The 19,668-nt window shown below is 47.9% G+C and overlaps 1 protein-coding gene across 2 annotated transcripts in view; it reads right to left on the reverse strand.

Annotated features, from left to right (window-relative positions):
- The window catches only part of PRKCE (protein kinase C epsilon), a 1,279,555-nt gene that overhangs the window by 519,412 nt on the left and 740,475 nt on the right, over nucleotides 1-19,668 (reverse strand). The gene's annotated exons all lie outside the window — the stretch shown is intronic.

Raw genomic sequence — 19,668 nt, forward strand, 5'->3', positions numbered from 1 at the left:
TGAAAAGTCAAAATAAAATAATTAATTTTAACATTTGCTATGGGGTGTACCTTTCCCCATTATTTTCTATAGAAGGGTGTTGCAGTACCTGTGATTGGCCATGGGTGGTGCTTGACTTTCTCAGAGGTTGAGATAGAGTACATTTACAACTGTTTTAACTCCTTGTTGGCCGAAGTAACGATAGAAGTGTTGTTTGTGAATAGAAATAGACTTACTTTTTTGTGGGTGGCTCTTTGTCCCTTTTTCTTCCACTCTCCTGTCCCTCTGACATTTACTACTAAAATGTAGGCATACATGTGCAGAGATGTCCGCAGTCGGGGCAGAGATCTGCCCACAGAACATATAGGCGCAGCGGAGGAGTAGTCTTTAAGACATAGCTTGGTGAATAGCATTTTTATATTCTATGAGAAATACTATTGGAGTACTAGTAAATGTCCTACAAAATGCCGTTTGAGAATAAGCCCCTAAATGTCTATCCAAGTGTTTGTCTTTAAGGCAAAGCAAGTACACAACAGAACTAAGCATTATATAACTCAGTTGATAGTAAGCAAGTACAGGGTTGTCCCTAATTGTATTATACAGAAGCGCTACACCTCTGCCACTCTAAACATTATCCCGCCACCTGGGGAGTACAAGGAATTACAGTTCTTCATTTCTGGTGGCCGGGACAGTTGTTAGTCACAGGAGCAGATTATTATTGCTACTCTTATGATGCTTCGAGTGCAACTCAGTAACTTGGTCAATCACAGCGAACAATCTCAAGGCCTGCACACTGTTTGTCGCAGGTCACATGGTGAAGCTTTAACAGCCCATGTGTTTTATCTTCGCCGTAGCCTCTCTTTGGTGCCAACGTCATTGGGTGAAGGCAGCGAAGCTGGTCAAGAACCAAACCACAGATCCTGATAACATCTGCTTTCTCTGAGTGTTCAACACTGGGAACATGCTGGGCTTCTCTTTCTTGACAGTCTCTCCACCTGCACCTTCTAGGCACCCGGCAGACCCTCGGCTCCTCCAACAGACAAAGCAGACTTCACTTCTGAGACACTGGTTGTCCTGGTTACACAGAATCTCTTTTTGTACTCTGCGGAGCTAAAGAAGAATATGGGAGTGAAACAAAGTGGGGTAGTTTGAATGTCAATTTGTACATATTTTCTAACCAGGGGATGTGGATCCCCTCTATCAAACGTTAGAACCAGTTTGGGTTGCTTCTGCTTTCAAATGTTCATCACAATCTGCTCTCCAGACACAAACTTTGTGTAAAGTGCTGCTACTCCATGCAGCAGCACCCACCACATGGACACAATGAAGTGTGAGTCCTCTGCACCTGGTTGTTATCACCAGTTCTACTGCCGTAATCATAGGCAACAAAAGGGCAGCCTAGAACAAAAAAGAGAAACTGCAGTTCAACCCCGCACCAAATGGCAGTGCTCATGAAGAACAAATCATAAACCTCTTCCTAGCAAAGTCTTCAAGGAACTTCTAAGAGTAGCCTTGTCTTCATCCTTCTCACTTCAGTGACTGGATCTCCACCCTCCATCCTCAGGCATGCAGACACTACACTTCCACTGTCTGGAAAAGCTGTCCTCATCTTATCCTCCACCTAATGCCATGCTAACCCAGGGACATGCAAAATGGATCCCACTGATTTCAACACTCAGACGCATACACAGAGCCTTACTATCACACATGTACTACATGCATACTATACATGCACACACACTTGATAAACGCTCATGATGTCAGCATAAGGTTTTATGATAAACATAAAAGTGGAACTTAACACCAGAGGGGTCAGTCGACCACACTCTCATTGACCAAGACAGAAAAACATGTACAGTCATACTCAGGATTCACAACCAACTGTATGCTGCCACCTCTGCTTGATGGGCAACATCCAAGAAAGGAACACTAGTCCTCTGTCTCCTACGAGAGACTCTCCAGGTCACTTAACAGGTCCTAGGCCTCTGTGCAAATTCTGGAGTAGCTGTTCAGAGCTACAAGGGCAGGCCAGAGGTTATTTTTCGAAAGTGACTGCCATGAGTGGTGTAAATCTCCACTGCATACCATTCACATTTAATTGCCACAATACGTTTATTATGACAATGTACAATTGCTGCGCCATATTACTGTGGCTTTACTTAAAAATTAAATACACTAACTGGGGTTTGCCAAACTTTCACCATGTGCTAGGGACTCAGGTCATGCAATGTGAACTGTTTAGCAGTTTCCCAGGTCCCTTATCCAAACTGGGCCAGCAAATAATTGACATAAATGGTAAATTCCCTACATATTTGGTTCTGCAATCCACACACCCAAGCTCTGCCATGCTCAAAAGTCCTGGGGGAGGCCCCGGCCCATTGACCAGCAAATGCCAATGCCCATAAGAATCAGCATTCACTATGAGAATGTGAACTGAAGGGTACCAGATGGTGGTTGTGCGAGGAACAGCAGCAGGATAAAAGTAAGGAAGTGGGAATCAATAAAGTTCACTGGAAAAAAACATCAAATACTTCAAGTCCTGGATAAGAAAATGAAAGTTAGGCAATGAGAAAGTAGTGCATGCAGTTCCAGGTCCAAACACCTAGAAGACAGATAAGTAAAACACCCTGGAAAATAGCCAGCAGCATTTAAATAGGGCGGCCCACCTGAACCGTGTCATGACAACATCTACCCAAATAGGTGGAGGTTGAGAATGTCATTGCTTCTCCTGGTGGAATTTGAATGGAACACTGAATTTGTGAGGAAAACTTCACAGTGTTATAATGGTAATCCTGATGAGTGTGCTAATGTAGCTATATACGGTTAACCTGAAGCCGGGGCGTAGCCCTCTGAAGGTGCAGTGGCACCAGGGCCCACTGACCTTAGGGAGCCAATGATCCCTGACTTTGATTTAATCTACAAAACTACTTACAGTAAGGGAACATTTTCCTTGCTTGCACTGGGTCCTTAGACACACTCTCCACACCACTGACCTAAACCTTCAGAAAAGTTACACAGAATAATGTTCCCACTAGAGGTTCAACTGTGTTTTAATACTTCAACGCCCAGGCCAGTATCAACATCACAACCGTTGATAATATCAATATCTAGAGTAAGGGAACTCATAATGTTGCAGTAGAGTGAAAGTGTAATATAATTAGGGATAAAACACAGTAAATTTGCAATTGTAGCACCAGGTCAAGCCCAATAGCTCAGAGAGGCCAGCCGCCCAGGTAACACCAAGGTAGGCTTCTCCTTCAGGGTCTCTACAAGCAGGTTGTTCTAATATTTCAAATTGTTTTAAACCATCAGCTATTGCGGTTGGTACCCCGGAGACATGGTTCTGTACAGAGATGCACAAAAAGCTTTTCACCAGTCCCTGTTTGGTTTTAATGTAGAAAATCCGATTTTTGCAATTTCAAGCGTCTCTTCGAATGGGGTTCCTAAGTCCCCCTGTAGAAGCATGCAACAAATTGGTGCAGGATCACACGATTTAATCCTACTTTTTACTGATACCGGAAGCACAAACACATACAACCATACCCTTCTTTGTAACCTGCTGGCTGTAGGCACTAGCAATGCCCATATTGTTTGTCAATGCGCATCTTTCAACCCAGACTGGCAGCAAAGATTCCAGCTTGCAGTAGAAGCCATGAATGTCCCACATTAGAATCTTTGCACCCTACAACTGTTGTGCTCTAAGTAGTTTTTGTCAATAATAATGAACTAAATGGCATTGAACCACTTCCTCTAGTGCCACTGAGCTCTGTTCTCTTTTTCTAATAGAGGAAATGCTTGTTCTTGGCCATGAAATTATTCATTACGCTAATTTTACTATTTTGGGTGACTTTAATGTCCAACTGGATAATCCTACGGACTCTTTAGCAGCCGAATTAACTGAGATACTGTCTGATGCAGATCTTACAATCACCTGCTCAGGACACACGTATAAAGAAAGCCACACGATTGATGCCATCTTCACAAACTCTTCTTTGGCCCCAGGGAATCCTAAAGAGGTCACATGGTCTGCTCACTCTCTTTTCCCATTCTCTTGGTCCTGAGCCCCAGTAAAGCAGTCAGGCAGAGTTTGTCACCCTACCACCAATCAGGCCTGGAACAAGACCACATGCGACCTATTTCTCTGCTTCCTTGGGCAGCCAAAACCATTAAGAAAGTGGTGAATAAACAACTAACTCTTGTTCTTGACAATAACAATCTTCGACACCATTCTCAACCTGACTTTAGAGCCCGTCACAGTATGGAGTCTACCATACGCCTCTTGTTCAATCTACCTAAATGGACTTCACTATCCCACTATCGCAACTAGTTACATTGGTTGCCAGAAAAGAAGAGGATTATTTTTAAAGGATTATAGAAGCACACGCTACTTTCTACGGGACTGGCCCCAAATACACACAGGACAGATTGATCACTTACCGTCCCAATAGAGCTCTAAAATCTGAATCATCTCTTCTGTTGTGTATCCCTTTTATCAGACGTAAGTTATGGAGTGGTTCAGGTTGATCAGTATTGGCTGTCAGACATTGGAATGCTCTCCCGGTTTCCTTGAGAAACATCCAGGACATCAAAGCCTTCTGTAATAATTTTAAAACCAACAGGTTCAAAGACTGTGTCGGTGCGCCTGCCTTTGGGTCCATCGCCACGATGCTGTATAAGTAGCTGCGCACTGTACCAGTCATTCATTCAGTCATTCATTCAGGAAATGAATGGACGTGATGCAAGCCCTGTATACCAAAGAGTGCCACAACCAGCTTTCCTGCTGCAAATTACTCAGTAGTACATTCATCAAATTGTCCAGGTTTTGTGTAGTCTGCAGCAGTGATCAATTTGTGTCAGTGATTGCCGGTGCTCGGCACCAACAGTCAATTGTTAACACCAGCCCCTACTTATGACAATCAAGCAAATATGGGCACTGTCTTTCTATTTTTGAATGGAGCACATCTGTTCAACACTGAATAATCATTTTAAGAATTGTTCTAATGCATCTAGGTCGTCTTACAGCTTTGGATGGCCTAGAGTGCTCCAAATGAAAAGGGGGGGCTCTTGGCCCCCCCGCCCGCATGGCGGCACGGCGATCGCCCCCTCCCTTTGTGCCCCTCGGTGGTGGGGCGTGCCCTCCTGGGCGCGCCCCACCACCGATTGGTTGGTGCCCTCCCTGACCCGGATACCATGGTAGGATGTCCGGGTCAGGGGCGGGCGTGCCGGGAGGGGCTGGGTGGGGGCGTAGCCACCCCCACCCAGCCCCTTGGGGATAAAGAAGCGGGGAGCGCCCAGGAGACCCTCTTCTCCCTGGACGCTCCTCCACAGCGTGTTGTGCCCCGCGCTCGGGGCTTCTTGTTTTTCCCACCCACCATCCCTGAAACTAAATGATTGATGTTGTCTTAGTCTAGTTTAAGCGTAATCTGTAGGTGCTTGTTGATATCCTTGATATGCATAAGTGATCTGTGTCTGGTTTGTATATTATGCTGGTGATGCTTTCTTTAGGAATTTTTTCCCCTTTTAGTGAACTGTGATGAAACATGTTATGATATTGCAATTGTGCTTAGGACTTTTTTCCCTTTGTAGCTTTAAATTGATGTTTTGATGTGTTAGCTAGAGTAGTTGTCATTAGAATTTTCTCCTAGGTCGTCGTATTTATTAGGTTTGGGGCATGCGGTAAGGTCATGACCGGTGAGCAGCTATTTTAAGGTCTGAGGGGGCGGGAATCATCCATGGGAGGTTCCCGTCCACGGGGAGGGGCCATTGGCCACTCCAAGAACTCCAGGGGCAAGGTAACTGGTGCTTCAAAGGGGCGCGGGTTGGAGTAGTCACGCTTTCCTTTTGCTGGTAGCCACCCCGCACGCGCATACTTATGACGTCACCGGATGGCGCAGAGTAAGGGCCCTCCTTTAGTGGGTAAATGGAGTTCACGGCGTAGACCGGGTAATTACCAGGCCCGGCTGCGCATGCGCACATCTCTAGGTAAGGCGCAGCTAGTAGGACCTGACACCGGTTAGCGACCTTGCCATATGGCCAGAAATGTAGAATACAAAAATCAAGATGAGGATGTTAGCTTCGGTTAGGAAACAATCTGTATTAGAGTTTCTGTTAAGGTTAGCCTCTCAAACTTGTTGACAATATTGTATCTAATGTCCTGCTGATTTTTGTATAAATTGTTGATCATGCAATTAAAAACCTTTTTAATTTCATATCTTAATAAATACGGCCGGGGGGTCTTGCGACCTCCCGCCTTCCAAAGATAACCAGGTCTCATATTCATGTGTCAGGTGTTGGTGTGGTCAGATGGGGGGGGGGGGGGCGGCAGCCAGTCGCTGACCATGCTGTCACATTTATAGGAGTGTGAGGCTTAGTTCAGAGCCCACATACTAGCATGCAGCAGTAAGGGTAGGTCCGGATGGTTGTGCAAGCTGCAGTGGTCTCTGGGGCAATAACAAGGGCCATGGTACTTACTTATTTACAAATTAAGCACTGTGTTGCAATATGGAGGTGACGCAACCACCTCTCTTTGTATGCTTGCAAGCATTCCAAGCACCACCAAGGCACAGAATCCTATCTACTTCTTGCAAAATAGGGACAATATGTTCTACTTAAAGTTAAGTGCATATAATGTGCTGTGCACAGAACAGTTATATCTATTTTGTGTTACTATGTTCCAGTGGCAGCCGGCATGGCTCGCAAGTGGCGGGGCGGGCAGGGGGGAGAAAGCGGGGGTGGCGTAATGTAAAAAAAAATGAACACTTATCTTGCCACCGGGTCCCGCGTCTCTGCTCCTGCTCTCCTCCATCGGACTCCAGGAACAGGAAGCACAGACAGGCTCTCTTGACCAATCACAATGCTGCAAAGCAGTGTTGTGATTGGTCTGAGCATCGTGACTCAACGCTTAGCGAGGGAATGGGGGCCTAAGCATGTTCTCTATGCAGGCTGTAAGGCAGCCTTCATGGAGAACAGGGAAAGTGTGCATGACTGTTTGGCCGGTCCCAAATAATTCGGTTTGCAAATAATTCCTCCCCTGCCCTGCTCTGAGAGCAAAGCAGCCCTGCCCGCCCACAAAGCAGCACGGAAACATAAAATTATAATAACTCACTGTAATTATCATTTTATGTTTCCTTTATTAAGCAGTGGTGCAACACACCTCTTCCTTAGCAGAGGAGCTTAATCTCTGCTCCGAGGAAAGAGGCCTTTCTGCGAGGCATGCTGTAGTAGGGTATGCTGTGGAAGCCTCGCCCACTCTCCGCCCATATTTGTCATTGGCTTTGTGTCATTGTCCTTTTTGAATGCTGGCTTCAGATTGGTAAATAGGATTTTTAGTCCCTTCTTGGTACCGCCTTGTCTCCATTTGTTTCTGCCCATAAGGACTTGACCTTTTACTGGTCCTGCGCTGCTTTATCATGGCTTAAGAGCACTATGTTGTTTGTTTTATTTATTATTTGCAGCACGGTCCGCTTTCACTTTAGCGGCCGGCTTGTTTATTTAATTAATTTACAGCGTGGACCGCTTTCACTTTTGCAGCCGCACTTGTTTATTTAATTATTTTGCAGCACAGTACGCTCACTTTAGTGACCGCGCTTGCTTATTTAATTAATTTGCTGTTTTCTTCTGCGTGAGGGGCACAGGCGGGGCTGGAGCCAGGAACGTCACGCGAGGCTTGGTTCTGTTGTGGTGAAAGGCAGGCACTTTTACCTAAACAATCATTTGCAATGCAACAGGGCGTGCTTTTACGCGAGTTTGAGCTATTGACATTGCAAATGACAATGACAATGCCTTTTATTTTTTTTTTTAATAGGCATTGTCATTTACAATGCCAATAGCTTGAACTCGCATACATGCTAGACCTATTGCATTGCAAATGCTTGTTTATGTAGTTTTTATTTGCGAGGCAAGCAAATAACCAATCTGGAGTGATGTCATCAAGAAACGTTTTCTTACTTGTCACACTAAACATGTACTCACTGAAAAGGAGAAATCTAGACAAAACTGCAGAGGACTTTATTCAACTTGACAGGTCTTACATGTGATTGTATTGGTCGATGCAAAGTGTCTTTCGACGTTGCTCTCAGGCCTTTAATTCGTTTTACTGGGAATACTGTGTTTCTCAGTTTCCCTCGCAGAATCATACCGCGGATTGCCTTCATGCTCCTTCACCAAGCCTTCTGACACAATTTTCTTAATTTAGGGTTGCTGAGCAGAAAGCTAGGCAGGAGACATTAAATACAAAATGCAACCAGAGGGTGCAGTTTGGTCAGAGAACATTTCACTCTGTTCCCAAACACTTTAGTCAAATCCATCGGCTTCCAGGAAAAATACGGTGTTCTTTGAATCCCTACGAATTATGCATTAGATTTTCTATACCACTAGTCGAAGCTTCTTAGCAGGAAAGTGTATTTATAACAGCTGGATTGCAATCTTCGCTCCACTGCAGGTCACCTCGTTTCTGTGTACAAAGTTCGCTCAATCACGTAAAGTGGAAGAACTTTTTAGACACTGGTCGGAACTTTGGACCTCTCATAAACCCCGGTATAAGTTTTTTTTTGATCCGAATGAAGATAAAAATCCTGATTCTTTGATCTACTCACTCAAGTACAGGTCACACTTTTTCTCTCCTCTCAGGCTACATCTGTAGCACTAAGAGAACTGCTGGATGTATAGTCCCTTAAATAATAAAGCTAATAGGCAGAGCAATGTCACTAGGGTAGGAAGATACCTGTCTCCTGAGGAATGAGGTTCGCATTCTTGTCTTGCTCCAAACAGCAGGTTGCACACATTCAGGGACCCAAAGCAGGCTCCTTTCTGTATTCTGAGAAGCTTCATTTTTTGAGATGTGATGGCTTTGAAACCTTTCAGATGTCTGCCACCCAGGACCAACCATGGCAGGGGTTGCAGCAGTGCTGCAGGAATGCCTTTCTCCGTCTGCAGCAGTTCAGGACCTCCGATTTCACAGAGAGAAAGAGGTGACAAGTGGGGTGCCACAAAAAAAACAATGGATGATGTGTGCTCTGCAGTGACTTCTCAAGTGGCAATGCTGCCTAGCCGGAGGGCCGCGTGACTGTTTATAGTTCAGACACAGGTCTGTCATAATGATGACAGATGGATAAACAAAGACCATGATTTGATACATCTGCAAAGTATTGACATGCAGCACAGTCTCCTAGAGTGGGAGCCAAGCTCTCTTCAAGGACATCAGGAAGATGAGAGACCTCAGGCTTAAAACATTCGGTGACCTTGAGGCTATGGCAAGGGAAAAGGGAATGTTGGAGCACACAACAGAAGGTCACTTCTGCAGGTAGAGGAACTGTGTTTCTACATTAAATGTCCCTTTTAGGGCTTTGGCAATGTACTGTGGCAATTATGCAGGCTAAATCTGCATAATTATTAGGACAGAAAGCAGGTGGCTCAGTGCTGCATAGGTGACCATAGGTAGAGGATCAATAAATGAAACCAATTTCAAGGGAAGGCGAGATGAGGCAGATTAAAAGACGTGTCACACCTAGCTATAAATGGTACAGAAGGAGCAATACTTTTAAAAACCCATGCTCATTATTCAACAAACGAGTAGTGGGAAAAGACTTAATTGTAGCAGAGGCCTTGAATAGCATGCCAGCAGACACTGTGGAGAGAAAACAGTAAATGAATTTAAAAATCACTAGAACGAAGCAGTGGAAATATATTACTATATGAGCAGGGTAAGGCTACATGGCAATAGACATCCTACATGGATCAGTATGTTCCCGACTTACAGATACAGGTAGATTCTGAATTTCAAGAGCAGCTGGAAGGCAGACTTTGCACTGGTTCTTTTCTCTGAGCTCTTTGGCTGTGGTTTATTTGAATGGCTTCATCTCTGCACGTTTTACAAATGTCTCCATATGTTTTCTACTCTATCTTCATGGCATTTGCCATCCTTTGGAACAGAGGTGTGCGGAGTCCGAGCAGGGTACATAGATTCAGGTACTGATGGTGGGGTCACACCAGCTGGTGGACAGTGCATGGGCTGGGCAGCGGGGATGCCATGCTAATAGATGGCATTGCAGGGGGTGGGGAGTTAGGTTAGTCATTAGAAGGTGGGTGGAAGTGGGTACGGGTGCTCCAGTTTCAGGGCGTTTGAGTCCTGTGAGTGAGCTGCAGGGGGCGTGCACCTCTCATCTGAAAGGGCAGCCTGTTATCCATCCTGCTCCGGCACCTGCCCACAGGCTAAAACTCCCGATTCAGACGGTAGACTCCCGATGTATACATTTGCAAAAACAATACGCTATTTTGACTTTCTCCCACTTACATCTTCCTCTATTACAGCGGAAGCTAGGGTGGGACTCATTTCGTCCACAGCTGTTCCCGAATGGCGCGTCCTCCTTCACATCCGTCTTTCTCCCTCGCAATCTGAATTTGGCCCTGGTTCTCCCTATTTACTTTCTGTAACACAATAGCACGTTTTGTTATTCTATGGCTTTACTTAATATTTAAGAAATGGTGACATAGCCCTACAGAAGTAAAGGGCATTCATTATTGGAGTGCAGTGGACACCGTACGCGCGGGCACAGGTGCCGCTGCACCGGCTGCACTAACGATAGTTACATTCGGGGCAGATTTACAAGCCCAGTGCGCCACTTTTGCGTCACTTTTCCCATGTTAAAAGTGACGCAAAAGTGGCGCAAGGGGCTTGTAAATCTGCCCCATTGTCTTTTCAAGCGTTCTTCTGTAACCTTTAGGAAACTTCTCAAATTCACCACCAGGTTGCGCTGCAGTTTCAGGTTACCAACAGGATAAAGCGGATTACGATGCACACATACTTCATACTTGATGTGACCTGTGTTTCCATTCTGGTATTTGTTTTTCTTCTCGTTTTTAATACCTTTATCACAAAAAAATGTTTACTCGTTTTCACACCAATCTAATGGTATGGAAAACATTTTCATTTTCCTATATGAATGCATTTCATGCGTTGAAGAGTTACACATCTATTGTTTTTGAACATCTCTGTATCAACTGCGAGCATGCAGTCATCACTGGCTATGCTGCCTGCACCCCACAAACGTCCACACTTTTTTTTAATCAACTGCAAATATACCTGATCGCAATAATTGAATGTGCCCCTCCTTTCTAATATACGCAGCCACGGGCTCAACTGGATCCGAGCTATGGAGAGGAGGGGAGGGGTGGGGGGGGTCTGACATTTTAAGGCATGGAGTTGGGGCAATCACTTCAATCACTGGGGGCTAACTATTCAAGCAATGGCGACGAGGCTGTGTTAAACTGGAGTGTGTGGCCGATGCGAGGAGTTTGGCAGTAGTTGCGCGAGGCACCAGAGCGTTCTTATCTTGCCCCGAGTGGCTGCGCCTATGCACGTGACCGGTAGAGAAGAAGTGGCAGATAGAATGCATTCATTTTATTATTTCATTATTTTATTTTTTGCGTCTGATTGAACAGTTTCTTTGTGGAATCTAGCCAGAAATGACTGGGTCGGATTCCAGTCCGTGAAGAGCAACAAGGTGTAATCCCTAAGCATGTGCTGGATGACAGATGAGCGACCCGCAAAGGCGCACTGCAGACCACCCTCTCCTCAACCTGCTTCTTTATGAGCCTCGCCAGCACCGCCTCTTCTCAAACAGTACACTATGTGTAGAAGGAAAAGAGCACTCCCTAGAGATCGCCAAATCTCCGACTAAAACCCCACTTATTCCCCCAACTCAAAAGAAGCTCAAAACAGCTGCGACAAGCAGGCAGAGTACTTCTTCCAAAAGATTCAATCCGTCTCCCTTTCTTTTACCTCAAATGAACAGAATCTTGTGGATGCAGAAAACATCCCTGCAAATTCCAACTGCCAGTTAGTGGAAATTCCACTGCTCAACGAAGACTCCTTGAATGCATTAATGCTAAAAGTGACATCGGGCTCTCCCATCGATCCTGCTCCTCCTCACCATCTATTGAAGGTTGCGGATACTATCAGACCAATTATCCTAAACATCCTGAATACCCCTATCATTACAGGAACCGTACCAAAGGCATGGAAATGTGCTCAAGTCAGGGCTTTACTGAAAAAACCTAATCTCTACCTAGCAATCATGGCTAACTATCGCCCAATCTCCCTTCTCCCCTGGGTGAGTAAGCTGCTTGAGAGGCACATCAATTCCACCTTGGTTGACTATCTGGAGTTTAACCACCTACTCCATGACTCTCAAGCAGGCTTTCGCTCAAAGCCTGGGACGGAGGTTGCCTTGCTGACAGTAACAGAGCTAGCCCGGAAGCACATGGATCAAGGCGGCACCACAGCAATTATGCTGCAAGACCTGAGTGCCGCCTTTGACACCGTGAACCATAATATCTTAATTTCTCGCCTAAAACATCTTGGAGTGGCAGGTCAGGCTCTCTCCTGGCTGCGATCCTTTCTAGAGGATCGGAGGTTTCAGGTGTCAGAGGGCGCCACCCAATCCAAAGCTTGGCCCCTCAATCGCGGAGTGCCCCAGGGCTCCTCTCTAAGTCCAACACTTTTTAATGTCTATGTGGAGCCTCTGGCAGAGATTGTGCGTCCCCATGGCTTTGAAATTGTAACCTATGCAGACGAGACCCAACTAGTGGTGGCTCTGAACCAGCTAGGGGGCACATCCAGCAATCTGGGCAGTTGTCTAGAAGCAATAACAAAATGAATGGGCCTGTCCCACTTAAAACTGAATGGAGAAAAAACGGAGCTGATGTTCCTAGGAAAATCTGTTGTACCAAGAACCACCATTGATTGGCCGACTTGCATGGGTGCTCCCCCAGAACCAAAAGATCAGATTAAAAGTCTGGGAGTATGGCTAGATAACAACTTAAGCTTCAATCAGCAAGCCACCAAACTCTCTGCCACATGCTTTGGTCTGATGAGGAGGATGTTGAGGAAAATCTTGCCTCTCCTCCCCTTTCAAGCTCGAAGTATAATGGTACAGGCCATTATCCTGTCCCGCCTTGACTACGGGAACGCCCTTTACGTGGGCGCTCCTGTCAGCACTATTAAAAAACTCCAAGTCATCCAGAATGCGGCGGCACGTCTCCTTCTTGGACTTTCTCGGAGACACTAAGGCGTTGCTGCCCTGAGGAAATTACACTGGCTGCCCATACAGGCCAGGGTAAAATTCAAGGCGATGTGCTTAATGCACAAAGCTATGTGGCAAAAAGGTCCCGCAATGATCTGTTCCTTAGCCACTCCTTACCATCCACGGCGATCGTTGTGTTCCAGTACAACCTTTTTGGCTACAACCAAGAAAATCAAACGAGCCAGATGGGGAGGCCACTCTTTTTCGTGGAATGCGGCTTCTGACTGGAACTCCCTGCCGCTCACCTTGCGCAGTGAACCTAATCTCCTAAAATTGCGCAAAAACTTGAAAACACTGCTCTTCCACTAACCCTTAGCTGGTGGTTATCGTTTTCCACCCGTCCTTAGCGCTACGAGGCCTACGGGTAGTAATGCGCTTTATAAAACTCTATTAATAATATTAATTAGTGCCTTTCAGTAACACTTCCGTCCTTCCAACCCTCAATGGGACATGTGGTATTACTGAAGAAAAGTACAATCTGAAGCAGTGCTTGGTATCTGCGGATTCTGGTCTATCCCTGACCCCGCCATGCCCACCGAAGGCCTCTTTTTGGTAAACATAGGAGGTATCTGGAGTGCGTTTTCACACTTCCATGTCATGCCGCAGCCAGATTGATTACGGGTACAAAACCCAATGATCGCATATCCCCAGCACTAAAAAACCTAAACAAGAATATAGCTAAAGATTGCCTGCATGACTCACAAAGCCCTACATTTCAAGACCTCCGTTTATCTGGCTCAAAAGCTAGAATTATCAGGGGGATGCAGACAGTCACGAAGTGCAAGTTCACTGCTTATGAAACTACAGATCTTCCACAAAAAGAGAACAAGTCACAGAGCTTTCTTAGGCATTGACCCGAATATCTGGTTCTCGCTTCCACCGGAAGTCCATCAAATCTCATTCACCGACTCTCAAAAAAAAAGTGAAAAAAATCCTAATTAACAAGTTTCTGCCATAAAAAGCCTTAGGTCCAGTGTTTACTAACCTGCCCTCTATTTTGATGCTCTGATTGGCTTCCACATTGTTGTACACCCAGGAATGCCAGTTTTAGCATGCTATGCACATTTATGTAACAACGTTTTTTTTCCCGCTCTTTTTCTCCTACTACTGTATGCTACCTTCCATGAAGCGCTCTGATACCCGCTTGGGTCTTGTTCTCGCTATACAAAACTTTACAAATAAAAATAAAATACTTCAACCATGATGCTCTTAAAGCTCGCCTTACTGGCTTCCACTCTCTGTTGATGCTTACACAGACTCCAGATTCCCTCCTTGTGCTTCCATGGACTCCAGGTTTCCTCCTTGAGCTACCCCTCCGGCCGAATGATCATATTCTGCACTTGCGACTCCCTAATGCTGGGGAGTTGAAATGCATAAAAAAAAACAAGTGGATGATTTTGCCCCTCTCTCAAGATACCTTTGCACTTTGTTCTCCCCTCTTCTTCTAAGCGTGGTATTTGCACCTCCCCACCCCCGCACTCCCACATTTACCGGGTCAGTCTCAGCCGACTCAGGCGCTGAGGGCATTATTTCAGTCCCGGGCGAGCTCAAAATCGCAGCGGCCATCTTGAGTGGGGGAAGCGTCAGCACGCATTCTAGTGGCCAGCATAAAAAGGGACGGGCAACCCTCCACACAGCGGACGCGACCAGCAGATGCGCCAGATCCGCGCCGGAGTCGTGTCAGAGTCCTGCCCGTCTGCTCCCATCCGCGACCATGACGCGGCCATGGTGGCTAGCAACTCAGTTGGTCTCTGCACCATCCCCATCATTTCCTACAGTAGGGAGTCTCTAATGATTCCTAATCCCAAATATTGTACCTTCACGCATATCCCACCACCTGACACCAGCACCTACCCCCTTCCTTACATTCCCTGCAGCCTTGGAAAGGCTGTATGTAATTCCATGAAGCAATGCCCCCTCCTACAGGTACCCGCTCGACACCCCCCTGCCAGTAAGAACATTAGTATTAAAGTGGGCTTAATTAACTGCTGTTCATTAGTTAAACACTCTTTAGACATAGCTCAAACCTTGGAGGACAACATGTGGGATCTCCTCTTTCTAACTGAAACTTGGTTTGGGATGAAACCAACCCCGCCCTATGCCTCGCCGTTCCTCCCGAATATAATATCCTGTGTGCCAATAGACAGAGTCATAATCCGGGTGGAGGTGTAGCCATAATCTATAGATCACAATGGACTATTTCCTCCTTCCCTTATGCTCAAATAGATTCCATCGAAGCACTACCATTCTGCATTAAACTCGCCGCTAACATCACATGTTCAGGCCTACTAGTTTATCGTCCTCCCAAATCCAAGGCTTCCTATCTCCCTGTCCTCTTAGACTATGTTCTTCAGGCTAGCTCCCGCTATGCAAATTTTACTCTGCTTGGGGATTTTAACCTCCATGTGAAAAATGCTTCTGATCCCACCAATTTTAATTTCCTTTCCACCTTATCTGATGGTGGTTTAAATCAACTGGTCTCTAGCCCGACCCTCAAGGCCGGACATACTCTTGACCTGATCTGCTCTAACTTGGCAGACATTTCCATTAGTGATCCCCTCCCAGTGATCTGGTCGGATCATTTCTTCATCCCTTTCTCCATCCTTTAACACCACCAAGACAGATCCAGACTCCCGGCCAAAACAGTAGGCTGTAACTGGAGTAAGATCACTCCAGACAGTTTAGCAGCACATCTTACTTCGGCCGCCCCCATAGAAGCCACAGACTTGGATTCTAGGCTAACCGACTTTAATAATAGGATCTCTTCCGCCATGGACATTCTCGCTCCCATTAGACCCATCAAAACCTTTCGAGATGCCCCCACCGTACCCTGGTACTCTGACGAATTGCGTAAATGCAAATCAGCATGTAAACTCCTGGAGAGACCTTGGAGACAATCATACGCCCCAGACAGTAAACTTAAATATAAATCAGCCCTTAAAGACTATAGGAAGAGGATAACCGATCATAAGAGAATCTACCTGGAGGAGAAAATGAACCGGGCACAAGGCTCCACTAGGGAAATTTTCAACACAGTTAGATCTTTTACCGATCCTATGGCCCTCAAACGGCAATCCCCAGTGTCACAGTCCCTTTGCAATCGCCTCTCGGACTATTTTGAGGAAAAAATCGCCACTATATATGACTCCTTCCCATGTAACAACAGCCCAGGCGGGGGGGCGCTAGAGGGCGCACTGCGGAATGGCCGCACTGTCGTGAGGCTCCCGCTGCCCGGAGCTATTATCCGCCTAGGGATCCTGATTACCATCGCTGCGCCCTGATCTGACCCCACAGATCTACTGGGATATCGACTGACCACCCACGGTCCAACTCCTGGGCCATTCGGAGGTTGCTGGCCGAAGTTACGAGGATCCCAAGTTTCCCCGACTTGCGCTCTGGAGGTCTGATGCCCCTTGGCCCGGTATCTTCGTTCATGCCAGTCCGGGGCTCTGCACGTGGGGTGTAGGCCTTGCTCCGCCCCTCTCCACCGGGCCTGCTCGCTACCCGGGCAGACCGTTTGGTTTTCCCTTGCTGTCGGACTGATCCCTTGGATCCTACATCTGCCTGCCCGGGTACCATTGCTCACGGAGCCGCAGCGGATCCTCTTCTTGCCTTTTGAGGGCTCGCCCCTTTGATCTGGAAGCGGAGACGGCCATTTTCTCGTCGTTGGGAGTGGCGGGGCGCGCTGGCCTGCTCGTGCCCCCACGATTCGGGCTTTTCTGGCCGTACCCTTTGTCCGAACTGTATCCTGACTCCTATTTGCCTTGGTCCCCCATTGCATCGCTAGCGCACCACTATGGGGAAGCCGGACACTAAACAATCCAAATTGTCCTTTGACTCTGGAGGGGCTAGGCGGGGGACGCGTTTGGTCCAGGAAGCCGGGACTTCGCGGTCCCCCCCCCCCCCCGAATGCCGCTGATAGTGTCCCGCAACCACCGCCACCGGACTTTGCCCAAATGATGCAGGAGATGAGGCAGGGGTTTGCCACGATAGTGGACAAGGTGGACAAAATATCGTCGCACATGGATGCGGTCGTCCAGAAGCTGGACGTGCATGAGGAGCGATTGACTGCGGCGGAACAGCGCATTTCGGACCACGACGACACGGCGTCCACCCATACCACCCAACTGGCGAGAATGGACAATATCTTGCGCGTCATTGCCGCTAAGAATGAGGAGTTGGAGGCGAGGAGTAGGCGCAACAACGTCCGCATCGTAGATGTGCCGGAGTCCACAAATGTGGGCAAAATGGAGACTTATGTGGAGAGGCTATTGGTGGGCGCCATTGGGACGGCAGCGTTTTCATCTCAGTTCATCGTTGAGAGAGCGCATCGGACACTGGGACCCCGGCCGGCCTCTGGGGCTGCACCGCGCCCCATCATTGCGCGCCTCTTGAACTATCGTGACCGCGACGCCGCCCTGCAGGCTGCCCGCACTAATAGGGCCCTCTCCTTCGAAGGGGTGTCTTTTACCCTGTACCCCGACTTCACGCCGATGGTACAGGACCAGCGTCGTAAGTTCCTGGGGGTGAAAAGGAAACTTCGGGATCTACAAGTGGACTACGCCTTGCTGTATCCTGCCAAACTTAGGGTGACGCACCAGGCTAAACAACATTTTTTCACCAACCCACAGCATGCTGAGGACTTTGCGAAGCGCCTCCAGCGCGAGCGAGCAGCTGCGGATCGTGGAGGCGATCGAGATCCTGAGGATGAGCATTCGGCGGCTGAGGAGGAGGTCGCCTGATTGCGGTGACTTTGGTCTTTGTCTCTCCTTTTGTTATTTTTGGAGTATTCTGGACGGTTTCCTTTTATATTGACTTCTACTGCCTTCTTTCTCCGCATTTGCGGCCTACCTATTGCCCGCTTTTACTTTTATTGGGGCTGGGGTCATGTCCTTATTGAGATGAGTGGGTGCGTTTTTTTGTTTTGTTTTTGTTTCTTGGGGTCGGTATGGCACTGCAGGTTGGTGCTATCTGGTGTCGCGCTCTGGGCACCCACCCCCCTGCGCTGCGCCTGGGGCCGTTTGACGCTCGTTGGCTCGGACACTGGGTGGCGTGAGGGAGTGGTATCGTGCACCTCTAGAAGGTTCCCCGGAGGGTGTGCCCCATTTGTACCTTTGGTTTGGAGTCTGGTCCTTTGTTGTTTGACTGGATGTGTGTTGGGGAACGGGGGTGCGGGGGTGCGTATGGCCTGATAGTTGGGGTGGTATCAGGTGGGTGTGTGGGGCGGGAATGAAGCTGTCCATGTTTGTTTGCCCGGGACTCTTGGGTCGGTATGAGAGATGCTGCTGGTGTCTGTGTGCACAGGTGTGGCATCGTGCCCGCTGTTTAGGCTGGTCCACTTCTTTATCTGATGGTACTGGTCCTGGGGCCTGTGCTCCCGTCCGCTGTGAGCCCGAGTGCACCGGCCGCCATCTTAGGCTGCCACGTGACGTAGAGCGCTTTGCAAGAGTAGCGCGTATGCGAGGTGTGGGTCGCGTGAGCTGGATTGGCAGCGTGCGGCGCGCAGTATGTTTTGAGTGCTTGTCGCATGGATGGTTTGGCTGGGGGGGGGTCGTTGAGGTTTTGGTTGATCGGTTCGGAGATGGCTGGGGACTGTGTGGAGTGTATGTGGGGGGGTGTCCGCGCCCTGGGGTGTGGACCTGTCGCTGGCTGTTGCTGGTAGTTGGATGTCCTGTATTTGCTTATTGGGTCCCGTGGGGCCCTGACACTGGGTAATGTCGACTGCTGTTATAGATCAGATATCGATTCTGTCCTGGAATGTACGGGGACTTAATGATGCCAGGAAATGTCGCAGTGTGATCCAATATCTGGACAGGCATGCTATTCATGTTGCTCTCCTCCAGGAGACGCATCTGCGTCCCGCTCCTTCCCCCAACTTTGGCGGGCGGTGGGCTGCGGCCAGGAGGTTTGCTTTCTATTCTTCCTATGCTCGAGGGGTTGTCATCCTTGTTAAAAGGTCGCTCGCATTTCAGGAACTGGGATTTGTGGGGGACCCTGAGGGGCGCTATGTGCTATTGTGGGGGCGGCTTGGGCAGAACACTGTACTGTTTGTTAATTGCTATGCTCCTAATGTCGATACGCCAATCTTTTTTGTCACTTTGTGGGGTCATGTTCTTGCTGTGGATGCCACTTACATTGTGTGGGGGGGGGGATTTCAATTTTGCATTCCATGCCCAGTCGGACAGATCGGAGGGGAGTCCTCAGTATAATGTACAGGCTTGAGAAGTGTTGCGTGGAATTGTGGAGGAGGCTGGGTTGGTCGACGGCTGGAGGTACACCCACCCTGCCACCAAGGAGGGCACTCATTATACCACACATGCTCGTTCATGGGCGAGACTGGACTATGTGTTTCTCTCTAGAGGGTTGGTAGCTGGCCTACGGGAGGCTACACATCTGGCTCGGACGTACTCTGATCACTGTCCGGTGAAGGTTGTTTTATCCGTCCCCGGGCTGCATAGGCCGCGCCCACCTTGGCGTCTATTTCCAACTGCTTTGCTTGATCCGGTGTTCAAGGAGGAGCTTGGTGTGGAGGTAGAGGCGTTCTTCCCTAGAAACAAGGGCTCTGTGGACAGCGTCGAGGTTATATGGGAGGCATTCAAGGTTACGA

This window comes from Lissotriton vulgaris, chromosome 6, assembly GCF_964263255.1.
Source record: "Lissotriton vulgaris chromosome 6, aLisVul1.2, whole genome shotgun sequence".
NCBI lineage: Eukaryota > Metazoa > Chordata > Amphibia > Caudata > Salamandridae > Lissotriton > Lissotriton vulgaris.